Source organism: Ptychodera flava, chromosome 1, assembly GCF_041260155.1.
Source record: "Ptychodera flava strain L36383 chromosome 1, AS_Pfla_20210202, whole genome shotgun sequence".
NCBI lineage: Eukaryota > Metazoa > Hemichordata > Enteropneusta > Ptychoderidae > Ptychodera > Ptychodera flava.
In genome coordinates this window covers 33,974,011-33,982,110 of record NC_091928.1, presented here as the reverse complement: position 1 = coordinate 33,982,110, position 8,100 = coordinate 33,974,011, and the positions used below count along the sequence as shown (strand labels likewise).

Here is an 8,100-nt window from a genome sequence, read left to right as displayed (position 1 = left end):
ATTTCATGAAACTTTTCACAGATGACAATCTCAGAACATTATGATGATACTGTGAGTGTCATGTCAATTATCTGCTCATTTGCATATTTAATGAACTTTTGTTATTAGTGACATAACTCTGAAATTCCTGCACCAAACTTGATGATACGTGAAACAAATATTGATCTGATATATATCTAATTATACTTAGAAGCATTGGGCACTTTCAAGTTAATAAATAGCTCATTTGCATATTTTATGATGTTTTATAATTAGTCATATAACTCCGATATAACTGCACCAAATTTGATGAATTCTGCTGCAGATACTGATCTGACTGATATCTAACTGTGGTGTAAAGCACTTAGTAGTGTCAAGGTAATTAACGGTTCATTTGCATATTAATGAACTTTGTATTTAGGTGTATAACTCTGAAATTACGGCACCCAAGTCAGTGTAATCTGGTACAGATATTGATCTGAGAAATATCTAATTGTAATGACAAACAGTTGGCAGTGTCAAGTTTACAAATAGCTCATTTGCATATTTTATGAAGTTATGTAATTAGTCATATAACTCCGAAATGACTGCCCTAAATGTGATGAAATCTGCTGCAGATACTGATCCGACAGATATCTATATAAATTGTGGTATAAAGCATTTAGATGTGTGGAGCTAATTAAGGGCTCATTTGCATATTTGATGAACTTTGTAATTAGTGATATTACTCAAAAATTACAGCATTAAATTTGACGAAACTTGCTACAGATATTGATCTGATAAATATTTAATTGTACTGAGAAGAATTGGGCGTCAAGATAATAATTGGGTCATTTACATATTCAATAAAGTTTTGTTATTAGTGATATAATTCTGAGAGTACCTTGCGAAAGTTGATGAAACCTGCTACATATAATGTTATAACAGATATCTATTATTCTTATTACACGCCTCACACGAGTGTCAATTATATTTTATGAATTTGGTTATTGACAGAAATATTTAAAAACATAATACAATAAATCCTCGTCAGAGATGCTTATCTGGCAGTAGACCGTATACATGTCTAGTCTCATTCTCCGCGTGTCGTGTGCTCAATCGAACTGCTATCAGAATGTCTGTCTTTGTTCTTGTGTTTTGGTTAGTGATTATCCTGAGGTCTGCAAATGTTGCGTAACATCTTGCTTGTTGTTTGTCCGTCACTTTAAAATGAGACAGGTCAAGGTAAAATTGTGTACACAACTTCATAACAGTCAAAAAGTATGCAGTAACTCATGCCATACCTTATTATTTCAGGCGTCCAGTAGTGTCTGATAAATGTCAATACTTGTCGAGTCATCAGTAGTCAATTTCAATGCTTGATAACTAAGTTTGTTATTTTGTCAAACTCAAAGTCATTTCTTCCGTTCATGTGTCACATTAGTAGGCCAAGTTGTTCTGCTGAGTACTGTTGAGTCTGCCACTGTTTACTGGATATCCAACATTCTGTGAAGCGAACTACTATTAATGAACCTGTTGTAAAACACGTTAGCACCTCAGTTCATATCTGGTTACTTATTGACACGATGATCGTGTCTATAAGACGCATTTTCCGCTTATTTGCATAAACACGATCATCGTGTCTATCAGTAAGAAAAACTACGTATCTGCACGATGATCGTGCAAATACGCAGTTTTTCTTCCTTATTGACAAGATGGTCGTTTCTATAAGAAGAATTTTCCGCTTATTTGCACGATGATCGTGCAGATACGTAGTTTTTCTTTCTGATAGACACGATGATCGTGTTTATGAGAAACATTTCCGCTTATTTGCACGATGATCGTTTTGAATAAGCTGGAAAATCTTATAATCGACACGATCTTGATGCTTTGGTTTTTCTTACCACCATCAAACACAGCAAATAACCGTAATGTTAATGCCTCATCGGGCAAGCAAATTTATTTTGACAATGTGTATCGGCGCAATTGTCGTCCTTATAGCCTAAGGCACGATGCTTTGTAATTTTAAAGTTGTGAATCTCCATCAAGGCCATCATTGGTTACTTTCTTACTAATGTAGGTATGAAGATTGTGTTTATCAAATGTCGTGGGTTTGCGTCATTAAAATGAAATGAGTATGCTGCCCTGTTAATGTATTCCTTATGGCTGTTCATTTATGATTGAAGTTGCAACTAAGTATTAAAGTCTTTGCCTAACAAGTTATCGACTGTAACAATAAAGAGTTATCATTTTTTTTATTTACACACTATCTAAGAACGGTAATTTGATTAACAAAATAATTTTCATCAGAGTCCTAAAAGTATGCATGATCAATAGCAAATCGTCAGAGCAAAATGAAGAAGGCAAAAAACATAGAGAAAATATGTTTCTAACAAACGATATGGACGTAGTCGGCCTGGTCATGGAGTTAGGAAGGTTTGCTTGGGTGACGATGTCCGCGACTCAATGGCGACTCTATCCCTACAGTGTGCAACCCCCTAAAATACACATAAATAATCTAAAAAGCAAAAAAATTCGCACGACGTTTCAAACTTGATGGCCATCTTTTGTTTTGGAAATGTCGCAACGAGTGATGATGAGTTCCATACATCGGCTGTGCTTGCGGGGGTGTTAGTTTGACTCAAATTACTGGCAGTGGATCGGCGGAGATTGTAAAATGGAATGGTGACATAAGTGTACAAATTGCATTTAATCGCACGTTATCATGACCAAACGAGTGATGGTGAGTTTCATATATCGCCTGTGCGTAGTAATAGTAGTATGGCGCTTTGCGTGGGGGTGTTAGTTTGACTCAAATTACTGGCAGTGGATCGTCGGAGATTGTCAAATGCAATGAATTTAGCAAGGAAAAGAAAAAAATGGGAAAGGAGAGTAAAAGAGACAGAAGGGAAAAATTACAAAGTAAATGAGAAAATAAAAGGGGGAAAAATCACCAGGCCGCGACCGGGATTCGAATGTGCTTGTTCTGGAACGAGGCTTCCCTCATTCATTGAGACCGCTCTGTGTACACAATGTGCCACCGGGCTATCGATGCTGATGGAGGAGACAATAAGCAATATAAATAAGTATTGTTGTCTCTTTTAAGCTGCGATTTTGTTTGTTATGCTCTCTAATTCAATTTTTGGCAGTTTGAGCCTCGAAAACGTGAAATATTGAGATCGCGTACAAGATTTCATTGGTGGTTTATTATAAAACAGGCGATTGGAATTTAGCAAGCCATATCAGCAATTCAATTGTTAAAGGCGGAGCCTCCCTTTAAAAGGACGCCAAGTTATGGCGGCGTTCATTGTGTAAGTGGACACCAAACAGGCAACACACAGGCACATGCTCCAGAAAATGCAACTTTTTAGTTTTCCCCGGCCGCAAAAACACAGACAGACTGCCAAGCGGTCAGCGCGAAGTTGCTGCCGATCGAACTCTGTGATTATATTCAAAGTCGAACGCGACTGGAAGACAATTTTTAGGAAATTCAAGCGTTTGTGGTTGGGAATCAATGACTGTTTGCAATTTGAACCGACCGTCAATCAAAAGCTTGCATAAACTCTGTTTGCAGGATTAGTAAAATGTGACAAAAGGTTGAGATCAGTTTGTGTAATCAATGTTATAGAAATCAAACATCGTACTGGCCAAGCGTTTGACTGGGAGGAGAACTCCACTAATGCGAGAACCTGGGATTGAAAAGTGCGGCTTTAACTGAACACGTAGGCCTAAGGCTAAATTATGGAGAACACACTTTTTGTCACACCAGGAAACTTTATTTCAACTCGAAAACCGTACATTTGAGACCACTTGATAAAGCAAAATGGTGACATAAGTGTACAATTTGCATTTGATCGCAAGTTATCATGATCGTGTCGATAAGTTGCTTTTTATTCTTGCTTACCGACACGATCATCGTGTCGATAGCAACAACGGGCCTGGGGTCCCGGCTCAGAAACATGAGATATAGAAGGGTATGCTCATATTAACATGGAACCTGACAATGTGCGTTACAAAAAAGGGGGTGAGGGGAGGGGGACAGATACTTTTACTTCCTCAAGCGTCCGGAAAAAAGTAGGCTAATTACGAGAGACATCCATCAATCTATTTATCCATTGAAATATATATATATATATACATATGTATAGATTTATCAATCGTTCTATTAGTCGAGCAATCGATCAATTCATTCATTCAATCGATATAAATATCGATCGATTGACAGATCAGTGCATCGATCGATCAATCGGTCGATCTATCGATTGCTCAATTGATTGATCGATCAAGGATAGATCTATCCCTATGAATCTATTCCCATAATCGCTTGATCAAATACTTTATCAGTTGATTTGATACGTTATTGGTGAGGAAAAATTACTACGTTATCGGTAAAATTTTACACGTTTTCGGTTCGTTACTACGTTATCGGTTGATGTACTACGTTATCGGTAAATTTTTACTAGGTTATCGGGTTTGATACCTTATCGGCTAGTTACTATAGTCGGGTCGGAAGGTAGGGTTCCCATGCACCCCATGGATATATTTTTAACCTACATTTTTGTAATCCTTAGGGTCTATAGTTAATGAATTTTGATGTTCCCAAAATCAAATATTGTCCCATGGGGTTCATTTGGCGCCATCTTGGCCGCAATCTTGGATTTCAACAATGGGGTAGGGGTCACATATTTACCGCTCGACGGAAACAGAAACAATAAAATACTACAAACGTTATATTTTTAGAAAGCCCAGATTATGGCCTTTTCATTGATATATAACTTAATGGGGATAAATTAATATTCGAACGTCGATTAGACTTTATATCGGCCATTGACCGTAAATCATAAAATTTGCTAAATTTCAAACCCAATAATTAAGTTCCCGTTCCTCCAAACAATTTTTCATAAGGTATTTATATATTTTTTGGAAGAACTTAGTGCAATAAACAAGAAAAACAACATTAAAAGTATGTGTCTTGAGATTTAGTGGGTGCATGAGCTTGTTTTCTTAATACGTGGTATGCCACATATCCGTGTGTAATATAAGGGGTAGGGGTAATGTTTCCCTTTCTGTTTCGAATCATGAATGATGAAACCATAAAAATGTTACATTTTTTGAAAGTGCTGAATCAGGCCTTTCTAAACATATATAGTTTTATGGGGAAAAGTCGCATATTTCAAAGTTACAAAGCTTAAACCTTTCAGTTTGTGTCGATTTTAAGTGATTTTTTAAAAACAAAATTATAATATATGGGGTAGGGGTAATGTTTCCCTTTCTGCCTCGAACCATGAATTATAAAACCATATAAATGTTATACTGATTGAAAGCTCTGAAAAGGGCCTTTCTAAACATGTATAGTTTTATTGGGAAAAATTGCATATTTTAAAGTTACAAAGCTTAAGCCTTTCAGTTTGTTACGTTAGTTCTATTTAAGGGAAGTGATGTGGTCCTTGAAAGGCCTTTGGTTTTGGATTTGTACCGCAGTATAAGGGAAAACCGACCTATGGTCGTTGCTGTGAATGTTTGTGTATTTGGTTGTTTAGCCTCCTTTTTGCCTATTGGAAGAATCGTCTTTGCAGTCGTCCATCCTGCGTTCTGTGTAGTAAGTGTCTTCGATCTCTCTCTTAATTTTTGTAATGTACAACTGTCTTGTGTCTCGGTGCTTATTGGGTGTAGAGGTGAATAGTTAGAGATCAGGGTGACAAATGATTGCCCTGGTGTCTTTCCAGGTGTTGCAACTTTTGAAGGAATTCAACTTTCTGTATTTTGGCCTTATAAGTACGTCTTCAAGGTGTACCTGTAGTCTTCGTGGTACTGAAGAGGAGCCACTTAGGTTTGAACACATTCGATACTCTTTGCTGTCATAGAGGTACCATATCTCGCTTGTACCCCCGTTGTATGAGTTACCGGGATTTGAAATGGGAACGGCTCAATTAATATCCATCTTTGCTGATATTAATTCTCGTTTGCCTTACAGATGGCCACCTCTACTTGTATCGGTGAAAATTTGACTTTCAATTGGACAAAACATTGATTATGACTTTCTCCTGTGTGTTATTTATGAAAAACATGAAAATTGCAAACATGTTGTTGTTAAATATCCCAAATGTTAGATTTTTTAGATTGTGAAAGATACGCTTCCCTGTGTAATCATACAAATGAGTTAAGTGGGAATTTTTTGGAAGAGATTACAGTAATCGAAGAAAAGAGTTAACACTATAGAAAGACTTATCTCGGACTAAGGGGACATATAAAAACAGCACGGAATACTTGCCCAACGTATATACCGTTCATGTGTAGTGTTACGTAACAGAATAGACCTTTTCCTCATTCAACCGGAAGTTAGATTAGCATATCATTTGCATGGCGATTTGACCTAGTTCAGCTGCGGAAGTCGCCTTGCCAACGTCCTCGCTATGGCGATCGTAGCTGTGGGTCCGTAGCTGTGGTGTTTTTGGACGGGATTTCTGCCTTTTATAGGCTGCTTTTGACTTTTACGTTTTTAACCCCGCGTAAAAGTCAAAACTAGCCCGTAAAAGGCAGAAATCCCGCCTGAAAACACCACAGCTATGGACCCACAGCTATGGCGATCGATGAGAATACATTCCGAACGTACTTGCTTTGGAAGCAGACAGTGCAGCAACTGAAAGCTTCCGTAAATTTGGAGGGTAGCAAATTCAATCAGCATCAAACGATGTACAGATGAAGTGAACACGAAGATGGATGGTTAACCATTGCATGGAGCAAGAAACGGAGTCTAGGCTCCGTGCCAAGCCTAACTGACGTAACATTCTTCTCTAAGGTTCAAAATTAAAGAAATCATGCAATTCTGGGATAAAAAACGTAGTTATCAGGAATTGCATCCTGAAATTATCTAAAAAAACCAACAAACTTAAGTATGAAAATGTAAAAGATCTACGTAAAAAATCAACTGTCATGATATGGATCATGTACTTTGTGGAGTGGGTAAATTGCAGCATGAAAACACCGATCTTTCAAAGATCAAAATAAAGACACTGTGTCGTTGTAGTGATCAGTATAACTCTTCGAAATAAAAAAAAACATTCACTTTGACCATGCTGTGAGTGACGAAATCGCTCGTGTCAAACTCTAAAATGAGAAAATGTTCGGCCGTGAGATACGGTAGCTGGACTGGCATTATGGCGGTTATGACATCAGGATCAACACCACTTTGAAAAATCGTGTATGCGGTGCTATTTTCTGTGATTATTTGTTGTAATGTCATCTATTTCCACAAGTTATGCATGAAAACGTCAAGCATCTACGTAAAAAAATCAACTTAGATACGGATCAAGTATTATGCACAGTGGGTAAATTGCAGCATGAAAAAAAAACGATCTTTCAAAGATCAAAATAAAAACAATATTGCTGTGAAATTCGTTGTATTCATCAGTATAACTCTTCGAAATAAAAAAAAATATTCATTTTGACCATGCTGTGAGCGATGAAATCGCTTGTGCCAAGAGAGAAAATGATCGGCCTTTGAGTTATAGCTGGACTTGCATTGACAACTATGGCGGATATGACATCGGGATCAACACCAATTTGAAACATTGTGTATGCGATGATTAGTGTGATTTTTTTTGTTGTAATTTCATGTATTTCCTACATTAATACATGGGTATCAAGAGACAATGCTTCTATTGCAGAGAGTCGTTGAGGTCACCGAAATATCATATTGAAGTAGTTGGCAATCACAAAAGTATCACAGTTCAGTCATATCATGTATACACGTAAGAACGGCCATGCACTACGCTAAAAAGAATTGATTGGTATCTTGCCATATTTTTGGGTTCAGAAGTTTCGTTAACTTAGGCAAAATCCTCATGCCAAACATTTTTCCCTCACATTTTGCAGTTTGAGAGCAGGCAGTGGAAAAATGGACTTCACAAAATTAAACGAGTCACTGACGGGCCGGCTGTTAGTAAATATTTTGGCTACGGGGGCTTGTGACTCAAAACATGATTTGCTCACCCTTGAGAAAGGAACCATGTTCAGACCGTTAAAGTTAAGCCAAAACTTCTGTACGTTGGACATTTTTTATTAAAGACTAACTGGTGACAAGGAAAGAAAATAACTTTCAATATCATTGGGAACTGTAAATGAGTCATTGTGTTACCGGCA

General features: G+C 37.3%; 1 long non-coding RNA gene across 1 annotated transcript in view; it reads right to left on the bottom strand.

Annotated features, from left to right (window-relative positions):
- The window catches only part of LOC139135738 (uncharacterized), a 429,492-nt gene that overhangs the window by 34,018 nt on the left and 387,374 nt on the right, over positions 1-8,100 (bottom strand). The window lies entirely within an intron of this gene.